This window comes from Agelaius phoeniceus (genome assembly GCF_051311805.1).
Source record: "Agelaius phoeniceus isolate bAgePho1 chromosome W unlocalized genomic scaffold, bAgePho1.hap1 SUPER_W_unloc_1, whole genome shotgun sequence".
NCBI classification, from domain to species: Eukaryota; Metazoa; Chordata; class Aves; order Passeriformes; family Icteridae; genus Agelaius; species Agelaius phoeniceus.
In genome coordinates this window covers 5,232,759-5,260,611 of record NW_027509866.1, presented here as the reverse complement: position 1 = coordinate 5,260,611, position 27,853 = coordinate 5,232,759, and the positions used below count along the sequence as shown (strand labels likewise).

The following is a 27,853-nucleotide window of genomic DNA, read 5'->3' as shown; positions in this document are numbered from 1 at the left end:
GGAGCCATCTTCCAGCCCTGCTGGCAGCCTTTGCCAGCCACTCTGCCGGACTGGGGCTGGGCTGGGGCAGCCAGCCCGACCAAAACCCCCGTGGGTGGGGGTAGCAGAGAGGGGGGCAGAACCTGTGCCCCAGCCAGTTTGGTGTGCAGGCGAGAGGAAGGGCTTGGACTGATCCACTCTCCCTGTTTGCCTTGGCTTCCTAATATTTTTGGGGCAATGCAGGCAGGGAGGATAAGGGCATGTTTTTTCCCCAGCATGGAGAGGGTTTTTCCTTTACAGGTCAGGGTCAGGCTTAGCCAGGGCTTCCTCTGCCCTCTTCTGACACCAGTGGCTTCTTTTCCAAGCCTAAGTTTGTGCACAAGTCCCAGGTGCTGGCGAGAGGGCAGTGGTCACCCTGTGTGCCACTGATGCAGCCCCCGCAGGCCCAGGGATGCTGGGGCCAGGCTGTGGGAGCAGCAGCATCCCCCTGCTGAACTCCATCTGTATTCCATAGGAACACTGTCCTACAGCCCCCCGGAATGGAACGACTTTGGCTGGTACCATGGCGAGGCAGCAACGATCTGGTCCCTGGGCATCCTGCTGCACCAGATGGTCTGCGGGGAGCACCCATTTAGGAGGGGCCGGAACCTCAGCTGGGGCCAGCTCCCGCTGCCACAAGGGCTCTCTCAAGGTGGATCCTCTTCTCTGGGCACGGGGGGAATCCCAGTGCTGGGAGCCAGCAGCGGGCTCGTGAGCATCCCGCTCTGGCAGCTGCTGAGGAGGTGGCACATGTCCTGCTCTCCTCCAAAACAGGGAAGTGATGGGAAAGTTTAGGCCCAAGCCTGAGCGCATCCAGAATGGCCTGGCCATGGGAATAGTGGGGCAAAGCAGACAGGAGCCTTCTCTGGCTGACCGGCAGTTTCTGCTTTCTCTCCCCAGAGTGCAAAGATCTGATCAGGTGGTGTTTATCCGTGAACTCCTTGGAGAGACCCAGATTAGAAGACCTGTTCTGTGATCCTTGGGTGCAGGATATTCCTCTGCCATAGAAGAAGGGAGAGAGCCACAGGCACACTTTGATCCAGGGCCCTGGTAAGTTGCAGCTCCACACATGCCGTGGCAATGAGAAGCAGAGGAAGCCAGACCTTTTTGTGCTGCCTGTGTCACTGCACCGGGGCCATGGGATGGGCACACGCAGCCCTTGTGCTGGAGCTGAGCTGCTCTGCCCAGCACTGGTGGCCGCCATCCAAGCTGGTTTTGCTTGTGCTGGTTCCCTGACAGCTGGGGGCCTGGGCAGAGCCCTGAGAGCCTGGTCTCCCCCCAGGGAAGGAGCAGGAGCCCCTGGAGAAGCTGTACCGGGTGGGGATGCTGCTGCTGCTGCTGCTGCTGCTGCTGCTGCTGCTGCTGCTGCTGCCGCTCCTGCTGGAGACAGTGAGGATGACATCAAGGATGAGAAGCTCTTCCTCAGCCTGGCCACTGGAGGCTGAAGGTGATGGACTTTGATTCTGGCACCTTCTTCAAAGCCAAACTCCACAGGGAATTTGCAGATGAGTCCCCACCTGGGGGAATTCTGCCAGATTTGGGCATGGCCCAGCCTGGCTGGGAGGCAAAGGTTCCCCCTTTGCTGGGGCAGATGCAACTCATCCTTCAGTCCCTGCCCAGCTGCTTTTTGGCAGGGCTGTGGGGCTGGGCTGGGGTGGGTACGAAATGGGAGTGGGCTCCTGGCCCTGCCAACAGCCCCCAGCAGCCACCGTGCCCCGGGCTGGGGCTGGGGCTGGGGCTGGGGCAGCCAGCCCGACACAAACAAAGCCCCATGGTGGGAGCAGAGCTGGGACTCCAGAACCTGTGCAGGGGCTGCTTTGCTGTGCAGGCAAGGAAGGGCTTGGGCTGCCCCACTGCCCTTGTTTGCTTTGGGATCACCGTGATTTTGGGGGGCAGTGCAGGGTGGAAGAGAGAAAGTGTGGGCTTCCCTCAGCCATGGCTGGGTTTTTCCCTACCATGGAGGAGTTGGGCCTCCCTCAAGGCCCTGACAGAGATAAGAGTTTTTCCTGTTTTTCCTGTTTTCCCTTTTTGCATCTAATCTCTTTTCAATGATGTGTTGTTTGTTTTTCCAGAGGAAGCGTTCTAGGTGGTCCAGTGTGGATGGGGAAGTGCTTGGGAGCAGCTGTGGCGTGGATGGGCGGTGGCCTTGGAGAAGGCTGAGGCCATGGTTTGGGAGCAGCTTTTCTTGCAGCCGTGGCTGGCGTGAGGTGGGTCCCTGTGTGCTTGGCAGGGTGGGATCAGAGCTTTTGGGAGATGGCAGCGAGCACAGGAGCATCCTGCTCTGGGCAGCTGCTGAGGGCTGGATGTGCCGTGGCTGGCTGCAGGCTGGGCACATGTCCTGCCCTCCTGCTCTGCTGCCAAAGGCAGCAGGGATGGGCAGCTCTGGGCACAGCTCTGGGCACAGCCAGCATGGCCTGGGCACCGCAGGCCTTGGCACAAGGGCACAGGAGCCCTCAGCTGACGGGCGGTTTCTGCTTTCTCTCCTTGCAGCCGGGCTCTGCGGCTGCTGAGGCTGCTCTGGGCTCTGCCAGGGCTCTGCTGGGCTCAGCCCTGGGCCCAGCTGGGCTGGCTCTGCCCTCACATTGCTCTGACAGCTCTGCATCAGACGAGCCCCTTGCGAGCACAGCGCCTGAGCTTTCTGCTTTGGCAGCTGAGTGAGACTCTGCTGCAGGCCCAGAGATTGCAGCTGGGGACACACATCCAATTGGCAAGGACCCAAACTCTCCACAGTCCCAGCTGAATGCCTGCATCTGCACAGGCTGTTTTGTCTGTCCCATTCTTCCTTCTTGATTGGCTGGAATTGTGCAGTTGCACTTTCTTCCTCCTCTAGCAGTGCCACGAGTGGGGCAAAGCTGGCGAGTGGGCCGTGCTCCTGAGGCAGTGCAGTCTGGAGCTGGTGGATGGAGAATTGCCCTTCTGCACTGCCAAACCAGAGCAAAAAGCTGCAAGTGGGACTTTGTGTCTCTAAGAAATGCCTGACACTTTCAAAGGGAATGTGCAGCTAATTTCCAGGCTGAGAAGGAAGGGCATCTTCTAAAGGATTTGGGGTTTGACAGAGTTTCCATTCCCAGTCCTGCTTGGAGCTGGAAGGGCACAAAGCAATTTCTTCTTGCTTCGACCACAATTTCAAATACCAATAATGGAAACAAAGCCCAAAATCTTTTAAAAGGCTGCTGAGGTCAGTAAGATGGATCCATGCCATCAGCACATTTACAGTGTAAATAACTGAGTTCTCTTTTTCAAAAGATCATTTACCTCTTAATGCAAAGAATGTAACTTTGCATTTATGTTTTGTTTTTTTCACTAACATTATGTTATGTTTTCTCACTAAAACTTGGATTTTATTCTTATCTTTTACAATTTAGCTATTTTTTTCCTTTTTCCTTTTTTTTCTTTTAAATAGAAAACATGTCCTATCAAAGGAATGTCCTCTGCTCCTGGTTCCTGTGTGGAGCAGCTCCCTTCCTGCTGGCTGAGCTGCTCAGGCAGAGCCCGGCAGCTCCTGGCCCTGCAGGGCTGAGGCTTTTCCCCGTTGCTGGGCACAGACTGATGGAGCAGCACTGCTGAACACGGGCACAGAGAGGGACCAGGAGCAGCTGCCTTTGCCCACCTGAGGCTTCAAGGCCCAAACTCTGAGCAGCCAGGGCTGGAAGAGACTGGCAGGATGTGATCCCTGACTCTGGGCCAGGGCTGCACAAATGACCCCACAGCAGCAGCAGCAGCAGCAGCAGATGGAGCTGACTTTCAGCACAGCCCCTGCCCCTGTTCCCTCCCGTGTGCAGCGGTGTCACAGCAGCCTGAGGCACCTGGGAGCCCCCAGAGCCAGCAGGGACTTGAGATGGCAGCCCTGGGCTCCTGGAGGCTGTGCAGGGAACGGAGCTGGGCACTCCCTGTCCATGGGGAGCTTGCAGCTGGAAAAGGCTGCTGTGCCCAGGCAGCTGCAAGGGCACAGAAAGGAGGCTCTGGAGCACTGGATCTGTGCCAGTGCCACAGTCCTGGGCAGCAGCCAGCCAGCCCTGGGGAACAGAGGGCACAGCACGAGGGACAGAAGCAGGCAAGGGCAGAGACTGGAGAGAGCCAGAGCCAGGAGCAGGAGCAGCTGCTCCATTGCACTCTTGGAGAAAGCTCTTGGCTGGTTCCAAGCGCTGAAAGGCGTGAAGGGCAGAGAGGAGGCCACAGCAAACAATGCTCCTGTTTGCACAGCCTCCCCTCTCCGTGTCCCAGAAGGAATTGCATGGACTGTGCTCTTCTCTCCGAGTCGTCTCGTTCAGCATGAGCAGCTCAGCGCCAGGAGCTGAAGGAGCTGAAGCCTCAGGCCACAGGAACTGGGCAAGAGGAGACTTTCTGAGCAAATGAATGCTGCTAACATGGACCCAGCTGAATGCAGTGGATAGAATCATGGAATCACAGAATCCTTTCTGTTGGAAAAGCCCTCTGAGCTCACCCAGTGCAGCCGCTCAGCCAGCAGTGCCAAGCCCAGCACTAAAGCACGTCCCTGAAGTGCCAAGGCCTGGACACCAGCCCTGAGTGAGGCCTGAACAGCAGGCCCTGAGCCAAAGGTGGCCTCTGGAGGAACCTTCCAAGCAAAGGTTATCTTTGTATCTGCTCCCTGATGAAATGTGCATGGTCATTAGCACTGTGATAGATGTAGCCACTCATTAGTGAAACATGTATGGACCTTTGTGTATTTAGAAGCCAGACCAGGCCATGAAATCTGACATCTGGCCTTGTTTGGGGCTGAATGGTCAAAGTCACCTCCCTTGGTTCCTCCTGGGGCCCTGGCCAGGCTTTGGGAGGGAGCCAAGAGGAGGATGAAACCAGATGTTGCCACACTAGCAGTGCTGTCAGTTTGTCCATTCAGCACTGTCAGAGCTGGGCCCTCTCCCAGCAGGGTTGGAGCCTCAGCTGTGGCTGGAGGCACCTGCAGGAATTGCCAGTGCCCAGGAGTGGCTCTGCAGCCCTTGGCTGTGACAGCTTCCCCAGCTGCTGTGTGGGTCTGGGGGATGGTAAAGGCTGAGGGTAACTGGGGCTGGATCTTTCTCAATCACTGCAGGCAATCTTTGGTGGGGATGGTTGGGTGCATTGCTGAGCTGCTCCTGTTGTGATTCTTTGCTGCTTTGAGCTGCAGGAAATGACACTGATTCCTTCAGTTGGTGTCTGTGTCTTTGGTGCTGACCCTGCCCACTGGTAAAACAAAACTGGCCCAGTCTGGCCAGATCCCAACAAAATGTCACTTGTTCAGTGTAAATGTGAGGAATCAGTGCCATCAGAAATTCCCAGATGGGAAGCCCTTCCCTGGAGTTCCCTGGCTCTGGAGTGGGCTGAGGTGGGAGCCCCATGGGAGCAGTGGGGCAGTCGGGTAAAAGAGGCTGCACCCCTGGATGGCTTCAAATGCATCCAAATTTACATAAGGGAAAAGGAAAAGAACTTGTGGGTTTGGGAAGACAGGGATGAACTTTGTTAATGACACTTTGGAAACAGCACCAACAGAAGGAAAAACTGTTGTTGTCACTCCCACACGGAGTGACAGAAGGTTTCAATCTTGAGCTCAGGTTCATTTGTGCTAGTGATATAATTATAATGATAGTAGTAATAATAATAATAATAAATTAATCGTAATAATTCTATATAATATAACACAATAATTTATATTTGTATCTATGTAATTAGAAATTGATACTATTAAATAAGGCTGACAGTACTAATATGTCAGCTTTAGCTGCTCACTTTGACACTAAATACAGAAAAGGACTGACCAAGACCCAAATGTCAGTGGTAAACTTTGTGAACTCTATACAAGGCATAAAGGAGGAAGGGATGAAATTGGCTATTTCTATAGGATTTGCTGATACTGTGATGCAGAGTGCTTTTTCTATTACTGTGAGAAATACAGTGATTAAGCCTGCAGGGTTTTTCATATCCCAGACAATCCACAAGCTGCAGGATTGGTTGAAAGGGTGAAGGGGTTGTTAAAAGAACAGTTGAAAAAATGAGGAGATGGGAACCTGTCCCCATGGAGAACCCATCTCCCAGATGTGCTCCATGCCCTTAACAATGGCCCACTGGGGAAATGGAAACCCCTGGCTGTGCATGGTTGCACCCAATTTACATTAATGAACTAAATCAATTATTAGAAGAAGTAAGAAGTGATGCTGTTAAAATATCCAACAGCACATCCTGCGAGCTCCAACAAACACAAATGGGGCTCTGCAGAACTGCACGGCCTTGGATTATCTGCTTGCTGGCCAGGGAGGATCCTGGGCTATTCCAGGACAGGAATGTTGCAGGAATGTCTATCAGTGCTGGGTTTGAGGTCCATCAATCAGGAATCACCTCAATAGAAAGATGAGTAGAAGAGAGGCAGAAAGAAGAAAATTCCTCATGGTGGGATTGGCTCCCAAATTGGAGGCTGCTGTGAAGTGCATTCATGGCAGTCACTGCAATCATTGCATTGTGAGCACATGGTGTGTTATGATTCCATGTTGGAGTTGTTGTGACACCTTGTGCTGGAAATGGAGTACTGGGACTTGTCTGAAAAGAGACACAGTCTCAAGGAAAAAAGGGGAATTTGATAAAGAACAGAAAATAGCAACTAATTAGGCATGTTTTAAAAGGAATTAAAATTATAGCTCTGAGTAATGAACTTGAGCAGCACTTAATTAAGAACAAGAGGTGATGCCTTTGTGCCTAATACCAAAATCTAAACTGTGTTATTGCAATTGTTCTGAAGGTTGCAGTTCATCTGTAGGTCAAAGCACTGAGTGAAGCACTGAGGCCTCACCAGGCCCTGACTGAGGCCTGAACAACAGGCCCTGAGGCAAAGCTGAGCTCCAGATGAACCTTCCAACCAAAGGTAATATTTGTATCCACTCATCAATGAATCATTATTTGCAATATGATCTCTGTATGTGTTCATTGGTGAAATATGGATTTACATTCCTGTATTTAGAAAGCAGGCCAGGTCCCATCTGGCTTTGTTTGAGGCTGTGGGATCAAAGTCACCTCCCTTGGTTCCTCCTTGAGCCCTGGCCAGGCTTTGGGAGAAGCCACTCAGGAGAATGAAACCAGATGTTCCCACACCAGCAGTGGTGTCAGCTTGTTTGTTTAACAGTGTAAAAGCTGGGCCCTCTCACAGTGAGGTTGGAGCCTCATTGTCTGCAAAGGTGGGTGCACCTGCAGGAATTCCCAGGGTCCAGGAGTGGCTCTCCAGTCCTTGGCTGTGAAAGGGTTAAAAGCGCTGTGCCCAGGCATACCTGGGCAAGAATAAGAGACACTGCACCCAATATGGAAGCTTGCAAAAATTCAGCCTCAAGCTCAAGACACAGGATGAAACTTGGCAAGAAACAGGGAACAAAACTGGCAGAAATGAAGGGCAGAGCTTCCTAAAATCAGTGAGGAAATTGCTGAAACAGCCAACAAGAGACTGTGCATGCCTAGAGGAGAAAGGTGCAAAGGGCACGGCGATGAAGACGTCCAGCCTTCATCAGGAGACCCCCGAGGAAGACGCGGAGCCTTCCTCAGTGCCAGCACCAGTGCGCGCTGCGCCTGCGCCTGGCACATGCTAATGATGGTAATGAGTGCTGAGAGATCGTTTGCATAACCACACCTTTTCTAAGGAAAACCATGAATGTGCATAGAGTGTAACCATCCATTGTAATCTCTGTGTGCTGTGTGCTGTCAGGAGGAGATATCCCCGCACACCCAGCGCTGAATAAAGCAAATCCCCCTCCCTGGGCCTTGTCTGGGAAGTGTCTCTGGGCCCCATTTGGGGCCATCCACGTCCATGGGGTTCTGTCAAGTCCCAGTGGAACCTTGGTGCCACGTTGTTCCCCAGCCTCACAGTGCTCTCCTGCTGCCATGAGGTCCCTCCCTGTGTGACACCCTGCAGCCCTGGCTCCATCAGGGTCTCTGGGGTTCCTTGGTGCACGCCTTTCTCCCATCTGAGCCTTGCTCCCATGGCTTCCATGGACTGACAGTGGCCCTCTGCATTCCATGGGCCCAGCTAGATCACAGCAGAGCCTGGCTTTCATCAGGTTCTGATACCTGTTCTGCCAGCTGACAGGGCTGATTTAAAGAGCACAGAAACCAATGGGAAGAATGGTCTTATTTTACTGTGAGGGTTAAGGCAACACAAAATTAAAATTATACATTCAATACAACTACATGCTTGGCTTTAGCAACAAGCAAAAAGAAGCAAGGTAATGCACCTAATCATTATTATAGGAGAGAAAGGATAGGGACTGAGAAAGACACATCCCCAATTGCCTAAACACTTTACCATCACCCAGAGTCTGCAGTCACTGGGGAGCCCCATTTCACAGCAAGGACCTGGAGAACTCTTGCAAGCACTTGGGAAAATCCCACGTGGTGCATCCACCCATAGGTGAGGTCTCCGAATTTGCTCCAAAAGTGGGTCCAGGTTTTTAGGCCTAAATCAGCAAGTCAAAGGAACTGGATTATATTTTTTGCCCATGAACTCCTGGGTCTCCTGGCACTTTTGCTGACCAGGAGGACCCATGGCTCGGCCAGAGCCCAGTCCCTGGCTTGGAGGGTTTCCCCTAAAATATCCTACAAGCCTCTATTCATGTCAGTTGGGAAAATTTCTTAGAATGACACATTTCTTGCAAGTAACTACACAAGATTATGTGAAAGTCTCCAAAGCAGCTGGTTTGGTGTTAAACAGCTGCAGAAGCACCTTGGTCATCTATTTTTAGTTAACTAAAACTGATGGTGTTAGTCACATAATGCCCAGGGTTTGTCCTGTAAGCCAGCTCTGGCTGAGGGCTGCCACTCAGGCCTGAGCACATCAGCAGCTGAAGTGACCAGGACTGGGAATGGCAAAAACACCCCCTGGGACTGGCCCAGAGGCCCTGGGACTCCCTGGCATGGATCACCTCAGGAGACAGGATTTCAGGGAGCCCAAAGGACTTTTGGGAGAGCTGCTGTGGACGCAGAGGGAATTGCACAGCTGGATCCCTTGCCTGGGCTCCCAGAGGACCCTTCTGCTGTGGGGCTGCTGAGGGTGGAGGAGCAGCAGGTACCCATGGCCACCCCAAAGCAGGGCCCCGTTGGCAACGTGGCCCCAACCGGGGCTGCGGGACCCCATCCCTGGGATGAGTCAGGAGCTGCAGAGCTGGGAGTGCTCAGCCAGAGCCACTGAGCCTTCAGCAGCCCCACACGGCCAGAGCGTGAGCCCAGTGGGGAGTGGGCACTGACAGGGACTGTGGGGCCTGAACCAAGGCCCAGCCCCACTGAGAGCGGCTGTGCCGGACCCGCTGCAGCTCCAGGAGCAGCTGGAGCCCCAGGCAGCCAAGGGGTGCCACCATGGATGTTCCTTTCTTCCCCTCAGAAAGGACACTGGGAAGCTGGGGAAGTGTCAGTGAAAGGAGTAGGGATGGTGGGAGCTGTGGAACAGCACTGACACGAGAAACCCAAACTCTCCTGAGAAAGGAGGGCAGAAATCCCTGGTGTCCAGCATCCTTCCAGAGAAACCCATTCCCAGAATTACCAACATAAAGCCATCCTCCAATTCTCTGGATTGTGATGCTCCTGACACACCAACACCTTTCCCCCAGAGTGAAGCTCTGAAGTGGGATTGATGGAGGAAAGCTGAGCCCTGAGCCAGGCCAGGGTCAGTGCCAGGAGCATCCCCTGGCGCTGTTTGACAGCGGCTCTGCAGGAGCTGGGGATGCAAACAGGACAAACCTGAGCATCTCCCACCATCAGATACCTCAGAGCTCACACAGCAACACGGCCGTGGCTCTCCCAAACTGGATTTAGGAATGGCACACCTACTGCAGCCATTGGATCCAGATCAGCCCAGATCCCTTTGGGACTATTATAAATGAGAAACTTGACTGGGCCATTATTCAAGCACAAACCGGTGCCAGCAGTGAGCTGGGCCCGTTGTTTCAGGGCTGGTTCCTATGGGAAACATCCCGCTTCCCATGGCAGACATCCCGCTCCAGTCAGGCCAGCACCCCTGGGTTAGAATTTGAAGGGTCTCAGTCTCAGTCCTTGGGGAGGGCTTCAAGCTCCATCCTTGACAGCACTTGTGAGGCATGTTATGAATAAGAAGCTTGACTAGGCCAATATTCAAGCAGCAATCAATTTATTAACTAATATGGTAAAGTATGAGCAATACAGCGCTGGGTACAGTGGGGGAAGTTTTCCCTCCAAGTGCACCCCGATAATTGAGGGTTACAGGTATTTATAGGGGTACTCATCAGTTTTTTTTAACAGTTTCTATTTCCAATTTTTACTCATCAGCAATTTTTATTTCAAATTATTACATCACAATTCTATACACTATTGTGATTTTAATTTCTCAGGATGTATTTTCAAAGGAGTATCCCCAGATTGTGATGGTCCAGTTTCCGAAAGAAGAAAGACGAATCCCATCTGGTGGAGTCCATCTCCCCAGATGTGTCCACCTTTTAATTGCAGAGACTATAAATCTCATAACAGTGATGTCCAGCTTCCCTTTGGTTGAAACCATAAATCCTTGAGGTGATGTTCATCTTCCTTTCTCAAACTGTTTTTCTCTGCTTCAATAAGGCGTGAGATAAGCATATTTCCTATATATATGTTCCAAAGCTATAGTTTCAAGGATACAAGTAATATTCTAAAATTATACTTCAAAAGGTTATTATTGCAGAGCTTTTTTATGGATTAAATAGAAGCAAAAAGCAACATCCTTAACACCTTCATTCCAATGCTCTTAAATCAACCAGGGTTAATTGCAAACAAAAGATAGGTTCAAAGGCCTTTTTCCATGCTTTGTTTTCCTCAGTTATTATTCGATTTCGCAACTATCCCATTGTCGATGTCCACACATTTCGCATTCGCAAGTACACACTTGGCCTGTTTGTACCTGACACGAAACACAGCTTTGCATCTCACAGGCAAATGAGGGATCTTTGGACCGTCTCTTACAGACTGACATCCCAAAACATAAAAGTAATCATGCATTTCCTCTTAAAAATAAAATTTACTGAATTAATAACATTAAAATTATTTTTCTTATTTATAAAATTATGCCATATTTGTATTACCAAATTTGAATATTTATATTAAAAATTCCATACCTTTTTAGCAAGCAAAAAATTCATTGGTCATTGGTTCTAAGGAACACAATTCCCTTCATTAATTCATTGACCAGTGTGGCTGTTGATTTCTCCTTCTTTATGCTAATTAGTCCCATTTTAAATCTTTTTGTCATCTTTTTTATCATTTTCACAGACAGGGTAAAAGGGGCCACTTTGGGGTCAAGGGAGACATTTCTGAAGCACATTTGGGGCAGGTCTGGGTCTGGGGAGGGAATTCAGAGAGAACTTGAGGGTCTGGAGGACACTTGGGGGAGCTGGGTGGGCACTTGGAGGGGCACTCAGGGATTCCGAGGGACAGTTCGGGGTCCGGGGCAGCACTTGGGGGGCTCTGATGGGGCTCTCTGGGGCGCGGGGGGTGATGGGAGTTGTAGGCAGGGGTCTAATACACTTTAACGGGGCCGGGGAGCATCACGGGAGATCGAGGCGCAACTGCAACGGCTCTCGGTGGAAGCGCGGGGCATGACGGGAGATGAAGTCCCGGCTGGAAAAGCTCTGGACGTGCGCCGCGGAGCATGATGGGAGCCGAAGTCCCGGAACTGGCTCGAACACTTTGTTTAGGGGTCCGGGAAGGCACTTGAGGGACACTTTTGCGTCCGAGCCGCGACTTGAGATCCTCGTGGTAACGTAAACGGTTCAGGAGAACTTGCGGGGATCTCAGGGAGCTCTACCCAGGCTCTTTAGGGCGTGGGGCACAGCAGGAGTTTTCGGCGCTGGACTGTGTTATGAGGGGTCTGGGGCCGCGGAGGATGAGAGGAGATGAATTCCCAGAAGTGGCTGTACCGGGCATCTGTGGGCTTGGGAGCACTGAGGGGTCCGGGGACGCTTCTGGGGGGTGCCGAATGGGCGCTGAAGGGGGACTGAGGGATCCTGGGGGGTCTGAGGGACACTTAAGGGATAGAGGGGTTGCGGATACCGGGGGTTCTGTGGAGCGCGGGGCATGACGGGCGTTGTAGTCCCGCTCCAATGGGGCTCAATCGGCCCGCGGGGCATGACGGGAGTGTAGGCAAAAAGGAAAGATGGCGCCCAGCCGAGGACCGCCTTCGAGGCCCCTTTCCAGGCACTGATTGTCTGTGGGTGGTGATGGGCGGAAGCCTCGGCAAATGGGATGTGGTGGAGGCGGGAACAGCCCATTCAACCTCTCCAGTCCCTCCCAGTACAGCGCAGTTCATCCCCAATACTACCCCAGTACAGCCCCAGTGCCCCTCCAATCCCTCCCAGGACAGCCCAGTAAAACCCCAGTTCCTCCCCAGTCCCTCCCAGTACACCTGAGTGTACATTGCCTGTCCCTTCCAGTTCCCACCCAATGTCATCCACAGGATGCCCCAGTGTCTCCCAGTCTTCCCCCAATGTTCCCAGCGTCCCTAGTATGTCCCAGTCCTCCCCAGTGTCACTCCCAGTATGTCCCAGTGTCTCCCACAGTGCTCCCAGTGTTCCCCAGTATGTCCCAGTCCCCCCCCAGTGTTTCCAAGGACAGTTTATTTTCTCTCGGTGCCCGTGGCAGCCAAACCCAGCAGTGGGGTCAGTGCAGTGCCCATGGCCACAGCCCCTTGCAGTGGCCCAGTGCAGCTTGGGCTGATGATCCACCCTCACAGCCGGCCCAGGGCAGCTCTGCAGTGGCTTTGGTGGCACCTGGGGCTGGCACACACCTGAGCAGTGTGTCTGTTTGCAGTGGGGAAACTCAGGAGTTTGAGATTGCTGCAAAAAGCACAAAAAGGGAAAACCCCTCTTAGGCTGGGTGCAGCCAGCTCTCCAAGCACAGCAGCTCCCAGGGCAGTGAGGACAGACAGGATGGGGCTGGGCAATGTGGAGCAAGGCTGTCCACGCTGGGTCAGAGCTCCAGGCACAGCTTCTGTGAGCAGGCCAGGGCTGCTGAGGAGAGACCCTGGGTCAATATCAATCACAGAATGCTGCAACTACTTCTGCTCTAAAGAGAAATAAAGGACACCCTTTAAAATAGGAATGTGTATTTCTTACAAGTTCTTTGAAATCTTTTTCCATAACTGGACTAGGAAAACTTTAATGACCCTCTCAGGGCTTTGGTGTTGTTTACATCAGACTCAGTGCCTGAGAGTGTCTTGAAAAAACTTCTCAAAAACTCCAAGTCAATTTCAAACTCCCAATTTTCTTGAAGTTTTAATGGATCCCACTGAGGAACTTGACTGGGAAAATGTCCCCAGGTTCCAGGTAGAGCAGAACACGGGAGGCAGTGATGACCGGTGGGGACAAGCAAGGCAAAGGTGTCTCTGATGGTGGAGCCCTGGAAAATGTTACAAATAGTCTTTGAAAATATTGGGCTTTGTGTTTTCTCAGATCACTGCACCTGCGTAAGCAGTATGATAAAAGATATAATTGTTAGATGTGGTGATTGTTTAGTAATTAAATATAATTATTATATAACCATAAGAAGAATCATGAGAAACTATGTTGGAAATTTAAAGGGGGCTACGTTTAGCTGAAATCTGTGTATACAATAGAACAATATAAGTTTAATAATTAACATGAAAGTTATGTAATGATAGAGTATAAAACACGTTCACCTCGAATGTATGGTCGGAATCAGATTTGGGTGGAAACTACCCCGATTCCCAGAGCTCTTGAATAAAAAGCACTGCATATAATCGCTGATGTGATTATGTGTTTGTGAATGCTAACATCTCTGGTGCTGAGCAAACCTGGATGTGTTTCAGGAATGCAAAGGGCCAAGGCCTGAGCCCCAGCCCCTGGCCAGGCAGATCCTGTCCCTCCCTCATTGCTCAGGGCTCTTCCCAGGATGGGCACTGGCATGTGGGGATGGGCAATGCCAAGGGCAGGAGCATGGGGCGGCCCCTGCCAGGCTGCTGAGCAGGGACAAGGAGGCAATGAGGCCCCAGGCCTGCAAGGGTCACTTGTCCCCTCGTGGCCTCAGGCCCAGGGCCAGCAGCCATGGCAAAGTGCTGCCCAAGTTGGCTCTGGCAGGGCTGTCTTGCAGCTGCTGCCCATCCCTGTGCCCTGTGCAGCCCAGGCTGTCCTACGGTGTCCCTGCCCTGCGCAATGAGGGAGGGACAGGATCTGCCTGGCCAGGGGCTGGGGCTCAGGCCTTGGTCCTTTGCATTCCTGAAACACATCCAGGTTTGCTCAGCAACACAGACACCTTTGCCTTGCTTGTGCCCAGCTGCCATCACTGCCTCCCGTGTTCTGCTCAGAGTGGAACCTGGGGACATTTTCCCAGTCGTGTCCCTCTCTGGGACCCATTAAAACTTCAAGAAAATTTGGAGTCTAAATTTAAATTTGAGTTCTTGAGAAGTTTTTTCAAGACACTCTCAGGCACTGAGTCTGATGTAAACAACACCAAAGCCCTGAGAGGGTCATTAAAGTTTTCCTAGTCCAGTTATGGAAAAAGATTTCAAAGAACTTGTAAGAAATACACATTCCTATTTTAAAGGGTGTCTTTTATTAAATTTCTCTTTAGAGCAGAGGTGATTGCAGCATTCTGTGATTGATATTGACCCAGGGTCTCTCCTCAGCAGCCCTGGCCTGCTCACAGAAGCTGTGCCTGGAGCTCTGACCCAGCGTGGACAGCCTTGCTCCACATTGCCCAGCCCCATCCTGTCTGTCCTCACTGCCCTGGGAGCTGCTGTGCTTGGAGAGCTGGCTGCACCCAGCCTAAGAGGGGTTTTCCCTTTTTGTGCTTTTTGCAGCAATCTCAAACTCCTGAGTTTCCCCACTGCAAACAGACACACTGCTCAGGTGTGTGCCAGCCCCAGGTGCCACCAAAGCCACTGCAGAGCTGCCCTGGGCCGGCTGTGAGGGTGGATCATCAGCCCAAGCTGCACTGGGCCACTGCAAGGGGCTGTGGCCATGGGCACTGCACTGACCCCACTGCTGGGTTTGGCTGCCACGGGCACCGAGAGAAAATAAACTGTCCTTGGAAACACTGGGGGGGGACTGGGACATACTGGGGAACACTGGGAGCGCTGTGGGAGACACTGGGACATACTGGGAGTGACACTGGGGAGGACTGGGACATACTAGGGACGCTGGGAACATTGGGGGAAGACTGGGAGACACTGGGGCATCCTGTGGATGACATTGGGTGGGAACTGGAAGGGACAGGCAATGTACACTCAGGTGTATTGGGAGGGACTTGGCTGTACTGGGAGGGACTGGGGAGGAACTGGGGTTTTACTGGGCTGTCCTGGGCGGGATTGGAGGGGCACTGGGGTTGTACTGGAGTAGTACTGGAGATGAACTGGGCTGTACTGGGAGGGACTGGAGAGGTTGAATGGGCTGTTCCCGCCTCCACCACATCCCATTTGCCGAGGCTTCCGCCCATCACCACCCGCAGCCAATCAGCGCCTGGAAAGGGGCCCCGAAGGCGGTCCTCGGCTGGGCGCCATCTTTCCTTTTTGCCTACACTCCCGTCATGCCCCGCGGGCCGATTGAGCCCCATTGGAGCGAGGCCTACAACGCCCGTCATGCCCCGCGCTCCACATAACCCCGGGATCCGCACCCCCTCTGTCCCTTAAGTGTCCCTCAGACCCTCCAGGATCCCTCAGTTCCCCCTCAGCGCCCACTGGGGACCCCCCAGAAGCGTCCCCGGACCCCCCGAGCTCCCAACCCCACAGATGCCCGGTACAGCCACTTCTGGGAATTCATCTCCTCTCATCCCCCGCGGCCCCGAGCCCCTCAGAGCAGTTCTTCGCCGAAAGCTCCTGCTGTACCCCGCACCCTAAAGAGCCTGGGTAGAGCTCCCTGAGATCCCCGCAATTTCTCTCGAACCGTTTACGTTACCACGAGGATCTGTAGTCACGGCTCGGACGCAAAAGTGTCCCCCAAGTGCCTTCCCGGACCCCTAAACAAAGTGTTCGAGCCAGTTCCGGGACTTCGGCTCCCATCATGCTCCGCGGCGCACGTCCAGAGCTTTTCCAGCCGGGACTTCATCTCCCGTCATGCCCCGCGCTTCCACCGAGAGCCGTTGCAGTTGCGCCTCGATCTCCCGTGATGCTCCCCGGCCCCGTTAAACTGTATTAGACCCCTGCCTACAGCTCCCATCACCCCCCGCGCCCCAGAGAGCCCCATCAGAGCCCCCCAAGTGCTGCCCCGGACCCCGAAGTGCCCCAAATTCCCCTCCCTGACCTTCAAGGGCCCCCCTGGACCCCCAAGTGCTGCCCCGGACCCCGAACTGTCCCTCGGAATCCCTGAGTGCCCCTCCAGGTGCCCACCCAGCTCCCCTAAGTGTCCTCCAGACCCTCAAGTTTTCTCTGATTTCCCTCCCCAGACCCAGACCTGCCCCAAATGTGCCCCAGAAATGTTTCCCTGGACCCCAAAGTGGCCCCATTTTTCCTGTCTGTGAAAATGATAAAAAATGACGAAATGATTTAAAATACGACTAATTAGCATAAAGAAGGAGAAATCAACAGCCACACTGGTCAATAAATCAATGAAGGGAGTTGTGTTACTTAGAACCAATGACCAATAAATGCTTGCTAATAATGTATGGATGTTTTAATGTAAACATTCAAATTTGGTAATACAAATATAGAATAATTCTTTTATAAATAAGAAAAATAATTATAATTTTATTAATTCAGTAAATTTTATTTTTAAGGGGAAATGCATAATTATGTTTTGGGATGTCAGTCTGTAAGAGACGGTCCAAAGATCCCTCATCTGCCTCACAACCACTGTCAAGGACAGAGCTTGAAGCCCTCCCCAAGGACTGAGACTGAGACCCTTCAAATTCTAACCCAGGGGTGCTGGCCTGACTGGAGCGGGATGTCTGCCATGGGAAGCGGGATGTTTCCCATAGGAACCAGTCCTGAAACAACGGGCCCCGCTCACTGCTGGCACCGGTTTGTGCTGTTCAGAACTGGGCTGTCTGTACCTGTTCTCAATGGGTTTATTCTCCACTGTTCCCTCCATGTGCCGTCCTGCTCCCCTCTCGGCGGTAGATTGTAAAAGAGCCCTGAGTTAACCAAAGACTTTGAGACTCTCCCCGATGTGACAAGACAGATCTATTGGCCGGACCACGAGGATTTCATCTCTCTCATGGCAGCTATTCCCCCCCTCCTTTTCTCTGTCTCTCTATCCTTTATCTGCTTTCTAATCCTTGTGTTGCATCTGCTGTGGGCACTCAATGAAAGGTGCATTTGTTTTGGTTAATACTGAAGGTCCCCTGCTGTGTGTCTTTGCGCTCTGAGATCAGTAAAACGAACCATCGTGACCCCCCTTGTGCCAGGGGATGGTGGCACGGCCTGATGGGGCTGTGCCCACAGCATGTGAGCGTGATCTCCTTGGTGGTGACAACACTGGCTCATCTGCTCTTGCTTCCTGGTCTGCCTATCCCAGAATTACCTATGCCGCCTGCTTTTCTTATATTGTGGTTCTCTGTGGTTCCTTCAATAGTCAGCCCTTCTTAAGTTCACTCTTGGAATAGGGGATCATCACCTCCCATCATATCGAGTGCAGTGGAATGCACTTGAATGCATTTTGCCTGCATTCAAAGTACGGTCCCTGTTTTTGATTTACTGTGGAATCTCAGTTTGTATTTTCTACCTCTGTCATGGCCTGGATTGAAGGTACTTGAGATGATATTTTGCGTTCAGATTCAGGTGGTTTTTGTTTCTTATCAGTGACACAGCCTCACAACCATGAGTTCTGCATCCTTTCATCTAAGGCACAAAATGGCTCAGTACCTCTTGTTACAAGGCCTGGATGGTACCAAGGAGACCATGGTGATACTGGGGATCCTCGGAGACCGTGGTGACACCATGGAAACTCATGGAACCATGGGCATTGTGACCCAGCAGGGCTTCATGGAACCAAGGAGTCAATTGGGACTCTACCAAACCTCATGGAACCAAGGGCCCATTGTGACACTGAAGAACTTCAGGGACCCAAGAGTCTCTTGTGACACAGGGGGTACTCATGAAACGATGGAGACCATTTTGAACCTTCAAGGCCTGATGGAACCAAAGGGTCATTCTGGCACTTCTGAGCCCTGGAACCAAAGGGACCACAGTGACACAGTGGGGCTCTGTGGAACCAAGGGGCCTTGGGGACATTGTGGAGTGTCATTGAACCAACTGTCCATGGTGACACTGCAGGGCCTGATGGAATCATGGGCACCATTGTGACACTGCAGGGCGTCATGGAAGCAAGGGGCCATTGTCACACGATGGGGCCTCTTGGGATCCAAGGGCAGTTGTGATACCATGGAAATTATGGCAGCTGTGGCAGCATGAAACCAAGGAGACCATTGTGACCCTACAGGATCCATGGAACTAAGGATTCATGGAACAGTGCAGTACACATGGAACCGAGGGGCCATAGGGAAGCTGTGGAACCAAAAGAGCCCATTGTGACACTGTGGGCCCCCATGGATCCAAAGGTCCATTTTGACATTGCAGGGGCTCATGGAATTAGATGAGATTTATAGTCCTTGCAATCAAAAGGTGGACCCACATCTGGAGAGCAGGACCTCACCATCTGGGAAACTTCTTCCTTCTTTTGGAAACCGAACCACCACCATCTGGGGATACTCCTTTCTGGGAAACATCCTGAGAAAAACTAAATCACAATAGTGTATAGAGTTGTGAGGTAAAAATTGGGAATAGAAACTGCTGCTGAGTAAAAATTGGGACTAGAAACTGCTGAGAAAGCTGATAAGTACCCCTATAAATACCTGTAAGCCTCAACTATGGGTGTGCATTTGGAGGGAAAACTTCCCCCACTGTACCCAGCGCTGTATTGCTCATGCTTTACCATATTAATTAATAAATTGATTGTTGCTTGAATATTGGGCTATTCAAGTTTCTCATTTATAACACAGTGCTCAGTGGATGCTCGAGGGGTCTCTGTACCTCATGCCCTGGGAATGCTTGGGAGGGGCTGGGGGGGGTTGTCCCTGTCCCTGTCACTCCAGGCCATTCCCCAGGGGTGTCCCTGTCCCTGTCACCCCAGGCCATTCCCCAGGGGTCTCCATCATTCTCACCCAGGGAATGCCTGGGGGGTCTCCCTCCCTCTCTCCCCTGTGCCAGGGGGTGCTCGGGGCAGTCTCTGTCCCTCTCAGCCCAGGGGATGCTCGGGGCTCTCTGTCCCCTGGCCCTGGGGGATGCTCGGGGGGTCTCCATCCCTCTGGCCTCAGGCAATGCCTGTGCAGGGCTGGGCACCAGGGGCTCTGTGTCCCTCTCACCGCTGAGGCTGCTCGGGGCTGGGGGGGCTCTGCCACCTTCTCACCCCTGGGGAGCCTGGGGGGGTCTCTGTCCCTCTCAGCCCTGCTGGGACCCCACCCAAACATCATCGGGCTCACAGGGACAGAGACACCCCCAAAGCCCCAGAAGGGCTGAACCTGGGATTTGGTTTGGGGCTGAGGATTTAGGAAGGGGCTGGAATTGGGGCTGGGCTTGGAGTTGGGGCTGAGATTTGGATTAGAGCTAGGATTGGGGTTAAGGCTAGACATGGGATTGGCTTTAGGGCTGGGGTTGGGATTGGGTCTGGGGCTAGACGAGTCTGGGACTGGGATCTGATTTAATACAGAACTGTGAGTGTGTCTAAACGTGGAGTGAGATTGAGACCAGGATCAGGGTCAGGTTTGGGACTGAGCTCACCCAGAGCAGGACAGGGGGGATGTCACTGCAGGATGTCCCTGGCATTGTCCCAGCCCTCCTCAGGCACCTCCAAACATGGGGGGCAGCTGGGTGCCCCAAGATCCAGGTGCTCCCACGCTGCCCCTCAATACCAGGTGAGCATTCCCTGAGGGCAGCCCTGACTGTGACCCTTGGGGCTCTGGGATCAGCCCTCACATCCCTGTGGGAGCAGCTGCAGACAGGATGAGAGATTTCTCCCCTCTCTTTCCTGTGGGAGGATGAAGCCTGGCTGCCCTTTTCTTGTGGTGCCTCCTCCTCTCCTCAGCTGAGGATGTCAAACTCCCCAGGAGCAGGAAAAATCCCCATTCCCTGTTTGCCTGTGGCTGCAGTCTGGAACATCCACCCAGAATGAAAAACTTTCTGACAGCCCTGCTGAATGACACTGGGAGGAGGTTTGTGAGAAGGGGAAGAAATTGTATTTTGATAGGAAATAAAAGGGGCAAAATTGTTTCTTTCTGTCATATTCCTTTTCAGTCAGTTCTGGTCTGTTTTCAGAGTGCCACCTTCTCAGCTAATTGTTTTTGTGTTCCGCTTTCTCTCGTGCCTCTCTTTGCCTGCTCTGTTTCTCTCTCAGTGTCTCCCTTGACCCAGGGCAGCTCCCACCAAAGACCCTGCCCTGATTTAATTCCCAATCCAGGAGCTACAACAACCATGGGTGAAGTTATGAAGGCTGGCAGTGAAATGTCACTGTAAGATCTTGCTCCACTTGGCTTTTGGCTCCTTCTTGAGAGCTTTGCTTTCCAGGGCAGGAACATCTTTTGCTGGCTGGGAACTGGAATTCCAGCCCCTGGCAGTGTGTGCCATGGATCCCAGAGGGGCATTCCCGAGGCTGCCAGGGTGCTGCTCCTGCCGTGCCTCCCAAGGAGCTGTGCAGGGCCAGGGGACAAGGTCCAGCAGCTCTGTGGGCTCCCAGAGCACACGGCAAAGGTGGCTTTCCGACATTTTCCATCACATTCCCAGCTGGAAGTAGAGGAAAGAAGGAAAGCGAGTCACTGACAGAATCCTGGAACGACTGCGGTGGAAGGGACCCTGCCCATGGGTTACGATTTCGCGAGGGAGAGACGCCTCTGCCCCAGGGAAGGTGCGAATGAGAGCGTGGGAACGCAACCTGTGGATCTGCTCGAACTTGGATTGAACTGAACAAGAAATGGGAGGAGAGAGGGAGAGAAAGAAATCGGGAAGAGATCTCAGAGAAAGAAAGAAATAGGAAAGAGTTCTCAGAGGGGGAGAAAGAAAGAGGAAAAGGCTCCGGCCCGGACTCCGCAGCTCCCGGGGCCACCCGCAGGGCGCAGCGCCTTTCACAATTCCAGCCAATCAGAGAACGCGCTGAACAATTTCCAGCCAACCAGAGCTTTTCTCGCCGATGACTCACCGGTTGCCAGGCGGACCCTCAGAGCCCAGCGGCCCCGGAGCGGAGTTTGGGGCTCGGGCCGGGGGCACGGATCCGCCCCGGGGGGGTCCCCGAGCCCCCTGCCCACCCCTGGGGCCGATCGGGGGCTCCCCCACCCAGCAGCCGGGGCTGCGGGGCCGCGGGGCAGAGGGGTGGGAAAGGGGGGTCCGGGCTGGCAGCGGAGGAAATGCGGGAGGAAGAGGAGGGAGAGGAGGAGCAGGAGCGGGAGCGGGAGAATCCCGGCGCTCGCAGCGCCCGCACGCTGAGCCTGCAGCAGCCCCTGCCCCGGGAGCATCGCCCCCAGCCCCGAGCCGCAGGTGAGGGCGAGGCCGAGCTCGCCCCGGCTCCAGCCAGGGGTGTCCGGGAGGATTTTTTTGGAGCGTGTTGGGAGCCGGCAGATCCCGGACTCGAGCCCCGGGTATCTCCGGGCTCCCTAAGAGGAGCTTTTTCGGGGGCAGAGGAGCCGCGATCGCCCCTCGGGAGGGTCCCGGGGGGTCCATGTGGGGATGGCCCGGTACCGACAGGGCGGGACATTGGTTTTGGGGATCCCCGTGAGAGCCGGGGCTGTGGAACGGGGGACCCCCGGGACGGGGAGAGGGGAAGGGGCGATACCGGAGCTGGGGCACCCCCGGCAGCCCGGAGATGAGGCGGGGACGGGACCCCCTGACCCTGACAGGGGCGCGTCCTGGGGTGACTTCATGATGCTCGTGCCCCATCGGTCCCTTTAGCCCAGAAATGAGTTCTGCACCTTTAAGGCTGGTTCTGAGAGCCAAGGGGAGGAGGAAGAAGCTGCAGTTTGTTTTCAGGCACTGCTCTCACTCCTCCACATTCCGGCTCCTGGATGGACAGAGGGCGGGACAGAGCTCTCCTTTGCTTTTAGTTAGTTTTTAGCTCTCTGAGGCAGAGAAGTTCCCTGGACTGTGGTTTTTCTTTTTCTTTGGAGCTGTTTAAACCTGCTCTGGACTGAACACCCAGAACACCACCGGCAGCTCCCACCTGTGGCCCACCGGGCTGAGCCTGGGCCGTGGCATTTCCAATACAGGGGGACTGGTAAGAGACTGATAAGACACTGATAAGAGACTGATAAGACACTGAGTGAGCCAAGCCCCAGCCCAAGGAGGGACTTCCGGAGTTTGTCACCTATTTTCCAGCAGCAGGAGGTTTTATTGCTTAATATTGTTCAATTTTTGTGTTGGTGAATGCTTTGCCTGTTAAATAAAGTGTTTTTTTCACTTTTCGCAAGGAAATATTTTCCCGAACTGGCTGAGGGTGGGGCTGCTGAATCTGCATTCTAGAGGAAACCCCTTTCGGGAGTTTTCTCCCAAAATTGCCCTAAAGCAGGACAGGGTGGTGGAAAGAAGGGGGAACCCCAAGTGGCTGGATTGGGGGGAGGCTGGAGAGGGGGACCTTGGGACCCCAAAATCCGCCTGCATCCCTTAGCAGGACCCTGGAGAGGGGGGATCCCCAGGACCCATGGGATCCCCAACAGCCAAGAGACAGGGGACCACCAGAACCCCAGAGGGATGAGACTGGAAATGGGACACTCCTGGTGGCACTTTTTTTATACACTCTTGATTTTTGGAGGTTATTATGGACATCAGGTGACTTCTAGAGATGGACTTGGGCAAGAGGAATCCCCAACCGAAGGCATTCACACCTTGTTTCTCCCCAAATCAGTATTTTCCCCAAACCTTCCCACAGTGACATCCCCTCCTGTCCTGCTCTGGGTGAGCTCAGTCCCAAGCCTGACCCTGATCCTGGTCTCAATCTCACTCCATGTTCAGACACACTCACAGTTCTGTATTAAATCACATCCTAGTCCCAGACTCATCTAGCCCCAGACCCAATTGCTCTTCCCACAAGTCACTTGTGGGGAAAACGCAAACAAATCCCAAAACTCACAGTAGAAGCAATTTTGTGGCAATTCCAAAATCCATTGGTCCTGCACAGCTCCAGCTCAGCTGCTGGCAGGTTCCAATATAAGAAAAGTGGAAATTTGGCCCAATACATTGCGATACCTCTTTTATGAAAAGATTATGAAAAGGAAGGGAAAGCTCTGTGTAGATGTCACAAAGGTGACAGGGAAAGAGAAAAAAAATTATTCTTAGATTTGGCAAAGCCCCCGGCCTGTGAAAGAGAAAAGGGGTGACAGCCACAGAGTGACAGGGACAGAGACCTCCCCTGGGGCAGGGCAAGTGTGACATTGTCCCCTGTGTGTGTGTGGCCTTCCCAGGGTGGGGGTTTTACACCTGAGCCAGTTTGGGTAAGGGGGGTGGTGTTCACCCCCTGAGCAGGGATTCCCCCACTGTTTCAGGCTGCAGTGTAAGATGGAACCAAATGCATGTTTTCAATGCCCATCTTCATCAACTGCTATAAACAGGTGGGGCAGTGTTCTTGATCTCTTCCATGCCTCAGCCCTGATAATGCCCTCCAGGGGAGATATCTTCTGTGAATGGGCCATTGTGTGTCACTGCAGGACTGATAAAATTCCATCATCCCATTGTGGGATGCTCCGCCCAGGGGGAGGATCCAAGCATTCCTACCTGCATATAAGCTGAGCCTTGCAACACCAGGAGCAGCTTGCCTACTGGATTCCCAGAGGACAAGAGCTCCAGAACCACCCCTGGACCTTCAGAGGAAGACCAGACCCTTCTACAGGATCACTGCTTGGACAGAATCACGTTCATCACTCCCACAGGACTGCAGCCACCATTTAATGGGACTGCTGCCACCACCCTGACCAGCAACAGGGTGTCAGGTTATATCCTGACTCTATCAGTTTAGGGCAGTGTTTCTGTAACATTGCCTTGATCTTCATTTTCTTATTAAATTGTAATTATGGTTTAAACTCTCCCCAGGTTTCCCTTAAATCCTGTAAAAAGACGATGTGCGCACCCTTTGTTTTCCTCCCAGAACAGGATTTCCCATCCCCAAACCTTGACTGGATGGAGGAGGAGGCTGCAAGGAAGAGGAAGGAGCCCTGGGATAATGAGGTAGGTGAGGAGGAAGTCAGTGCCCCTTTCCCCCTCTCTCCTGCTCCATCTCCCAGCCCAGCACGGCCCCCGGCTGCAGGACAACCCTGCTGCCAACCCCATCCTGCCGGGGATGCACTGGGGGGATCTCCTTCCCCTTCCCTCTGGTACGGAGGCAAATCCCATCCTCTCCTTGTCCTTCCTCCCCCAGACAAGGAGCTGAGCATGGAGACCAGAGAGGAGAAATCCCCACAGCAGAACCTCATGGAAGAGGCCATTTTGAGTGACTCCAGGGCACAGGAATCCAGTGGGGAGGAAAATCCCCAGAGATCCTGCAGGAGGAGGGGCTCCAAACCCAGCCCAGGGTGCTCTGAGGAGGAAAGACCCACCCTGAGCCAGGAAGGTGGACAGAGCTTCAGCCAGAGCTCAGAGCTGGTGGTCCATGGGCAGTTTCACAATGGGGAGAAGCCCCACAAGTGCTTGGAGTGTGGGAAGAGCTTCAGGCAGAGCAGCACCCTGATCAGCCACCAGATGATCCACACTGGGGAATGGCCCTATGAGTGTGGGGAGTGTGGGAAGGGCTTCAGCTGCCGCTCTGCCCTCATCATCCACCAATGCATCCACACTGGGGAGAGGCCCTATGAGTGTCCTGAGTGCCAGAAGAGGTTTCAGACCAGCTCTGATCTCGCCAGGCACCGGCAGATTCACACAGAAGAGAGGCCCTTCCTCTGCCCTGACTGCAATAAGGGCTTCAAGCACAAGTCCCACCTCATCAGGCACCAGCGCATCCACACTGGGGAGAGACCCTACGAGTGTCCCACCTGTGGGAAGAGGTTTCAGACCAGCTCAAATCTCCGCCTGCATGAGCGCATTTACACTGAGCAGAGGCCCTTCCGCTGCCCTGACTGTGGGAAGGGCTTCAAGCGCAACTTCACCCTCATCAGGCACCAGCGCATCCACACTGGGGAGAGGCCCTACGAGTGTCCCCAGTGTGGGAAGAGCTTCACCCAGAGCTCTGACCTGACCAAACACCAACAGAGACACCAGTAAGGGAAGTCCTGCAAATGCCCCAAGTGCAGGAGGAGCTTTGTGCACTGCTCCAGCTTCATCCCCCATTGGAGGATCTATATTGGGAAAAGCCCTGGAGATCCATTTTCCCTGTGATCCATGCTGGGAAGACACCTGTCCCTTTTCCTGGCCTTGCCAATTACATGATTTGGGATGGAAGAACATGAGGGTCTGGCAATGGCCCTGTCATTACATTCACTCCCACCTCAGGTCATTGCCGGGGCAGGAAAGGGACTCTCTCTCTCTCTCTTCCAGAGGAGAAGGGTGTCCTTTCCAGGGAGGGGAAATATGAATCTGGGGAGAGCCATTAGTTGATGTTGTAGCTTTCCCTGTAAACAGTTTTATTGATCCCTTCTGTTATCAATATTGTTTCTGTTCCCTTTTTTCCTTATCTCGTTGCTGTTTCCAATAAATTGTTCTTCTCACAGCCTGGGATCTTTGCCTTTTGTGCTTTCCATGGGAGGCGGGAGGGCAGCGAGGGCAGTGCGGTTTTAGCAGGAGCAGGAAATTGGGGAATCCCATTCCTGAAGCCCGGCCCATGGAAACCGAGCATCCCAGCTGGTGGCAGCCCTGGTGGCCATGGCAGCAGCCTTGGGAGCGGGTCCCTGGCTGGGGCTGTGGGAACCTCTTCCCTCTGGTGCCCAGGGACAGGAGTGGAGGGAGCGGCTGCAGCTGAGTCCGGGCCGGCTCAGGTTGGATCTCAGGAAAAGCTTTTTCCCTGTAGCCTGCTCTGCGGCCACGGGAGCTGAACTAATGCCGGCCAGCTGTTCCCGATGTGTGGCCGGAGGAGAGCACAAGATCTGCCACTCCTGGGTTCTCCTCGAAAACCCTCGGGTAGTGGTGCTGTCTGCGGCCTGGGGGGCACAGGCGAGAGCGTGGCTACCAAGTCCCGAGATAAAGGAAGGAGAGAGTGCACACTCGTGTGGATGCCAAGGTTCTTTATTTCCCAGGCCTGACCAGTGATGGGTGTCAGAGGAGGACGGCTTAGGGAGGCACTGATAAAGGGAATGAGCGTGACAGGAGGAGACTCAAGGTGACCAATAAACGAAGACCAGGGGAGGAGCGTGGGACACAGCGGGACCAATAAGGATTACATAAGGGAGGGAAGAGCCTCTGGAGGCAAATCATACATTGAGTAAGGGATGATTGACACAGAAGGTTCTCGAAATAATGAGGGGTGGTTACAATGATAGACAGGGGAAGTGGGCAGCACCAGGAGGGAGGAAATAAACTTATAAGGGCACAAAGGGAAGGATCAAGGGATCAGTCACCTTGAGGGACAAGCCATTGGCGGGAAAACAAGGGGTAACCAGCTTAGGGAGAAACCATTATGAGGGAAGTACATGGGGGGAACCGAGGGCCAAACCATATTTCTAACTTATAGAAGGGATAAACAACTTCACAACTGAACTCATATAAACATTTTAAAACACACGACAGCCACAGAGCAGTTAGACCCGTTTCTGGGGCCCAATATGTATACATGGGAGGAAATGCAATCATTAATGATTATGTTGTTCACACCAGAAGAAAGACACATGATCCGAGCGGCTGGGATACAAATATGGGAAAGGGAGCATGTGCAAGGACCTCCTGGGGATCTGAAAATGCCCATAGTGCACCCCACCAGGGACCACAGCAGCACTGGGGGGAGGCAAGACATGGAGGAATATAGAACATTGATTATAAGAGGCATCAAAGAAGCAGCTCCACTTTACCAAAATGCCCATGAGGCTTTCAATGAGCAGCAAAAGAGCAAAGAAACCCCCACAGAGTGTTTAGAAAGGTTGAGGAAATATATAAGGCAGTATTCAGGGGTTGACCCTGACACGGTGGCTGGACAGATCTTACTAAAGATAAATTTTGTCACTCCCATCTGGCCAGATATACAGAGAAAGTTAGAAAAGTTAGATGGTTGGCAAGAAAGGAGGTTAGAAGACCTTTTAAGGGAAGCACAGAAGGTGTATGTAAAAAGGGATGAAGTGAAGGCCAAGGCAAAATCAAAGGTAATGGTAGCTGCCATTAGGGAAGGAAACCAGCATGCAAAGAACAACTCAGGTAAGGGAGGGAGATTCTGAGTGCGGGAGGATAGGTGGAGGGAGGATGCAGGCCCCTGGGCCTCCACACAAAAAGGAGAGTTTAGGAAACAAGGGAACCCAGGACCAGTTTGCTTTTCCTGTAAAGAGAGTAGGCATATAAGAAAGAATTGCCCCCAGAAGGAAAAGGATCTGAGGGTCTATGAGACTGAGCAAAAAGGAGAAGTGGAAGACTAGGGGTGTCAGGGGCTCTACCTCCTGGGGACAGAATACCATCAGGAGCCCTTGATAACTTTAAAAATAGATCCCCAGGAGGAAGAATTTGAATTCTTAGTAGGCACAGGGGCTGAAAGAACTTGTGTTTGTAGAATCCCAAAGGGGTGCAGAAAGAGTCAAGATACTGAGCAAGTAGTAGGTGCTAAAGGGAAAGGGTTCAAAGCCTCAGTTGTAAAGCAAATAAAGTTTGAAGGAACAAAGAAAATAGGAACCAGGGATGTTCTATTAGTTCCAGATGCAGGGTGAAATTTATTAGGACAGGATTTACAGGTGCAGTTTGACATTGGAGTGCTTCTAGAGTAAGGGAAAATGATAGTTAAGCTTCTCCAATTAAGGGAAGAAGATGAGGAGAAAATTC

The 27,853-nt window shown here is 53.0% G+C and overlaps 1 protein-coding gene and 1 pseudogene across 1 annotated transcript in view; one reads left to right on the top strand and one right to left on the bottom strand.

Moving 5' to 3' along the window:
- The window catches only part of LOC143692459 (uncharacterized), a 515,676-nt gene that overhangs the window by 149,244 nt on the left and 338,579 nt on the right, over positions 1-27,853 (bottom strand). The window lies entirely within an intron of this gene.
- LOC143692391 (uncharacterized) overlaps positions 24,089-27,853 on the top strand; it is a 71,240-nt pseudogene continuing 67,475 nt past the window's right edge.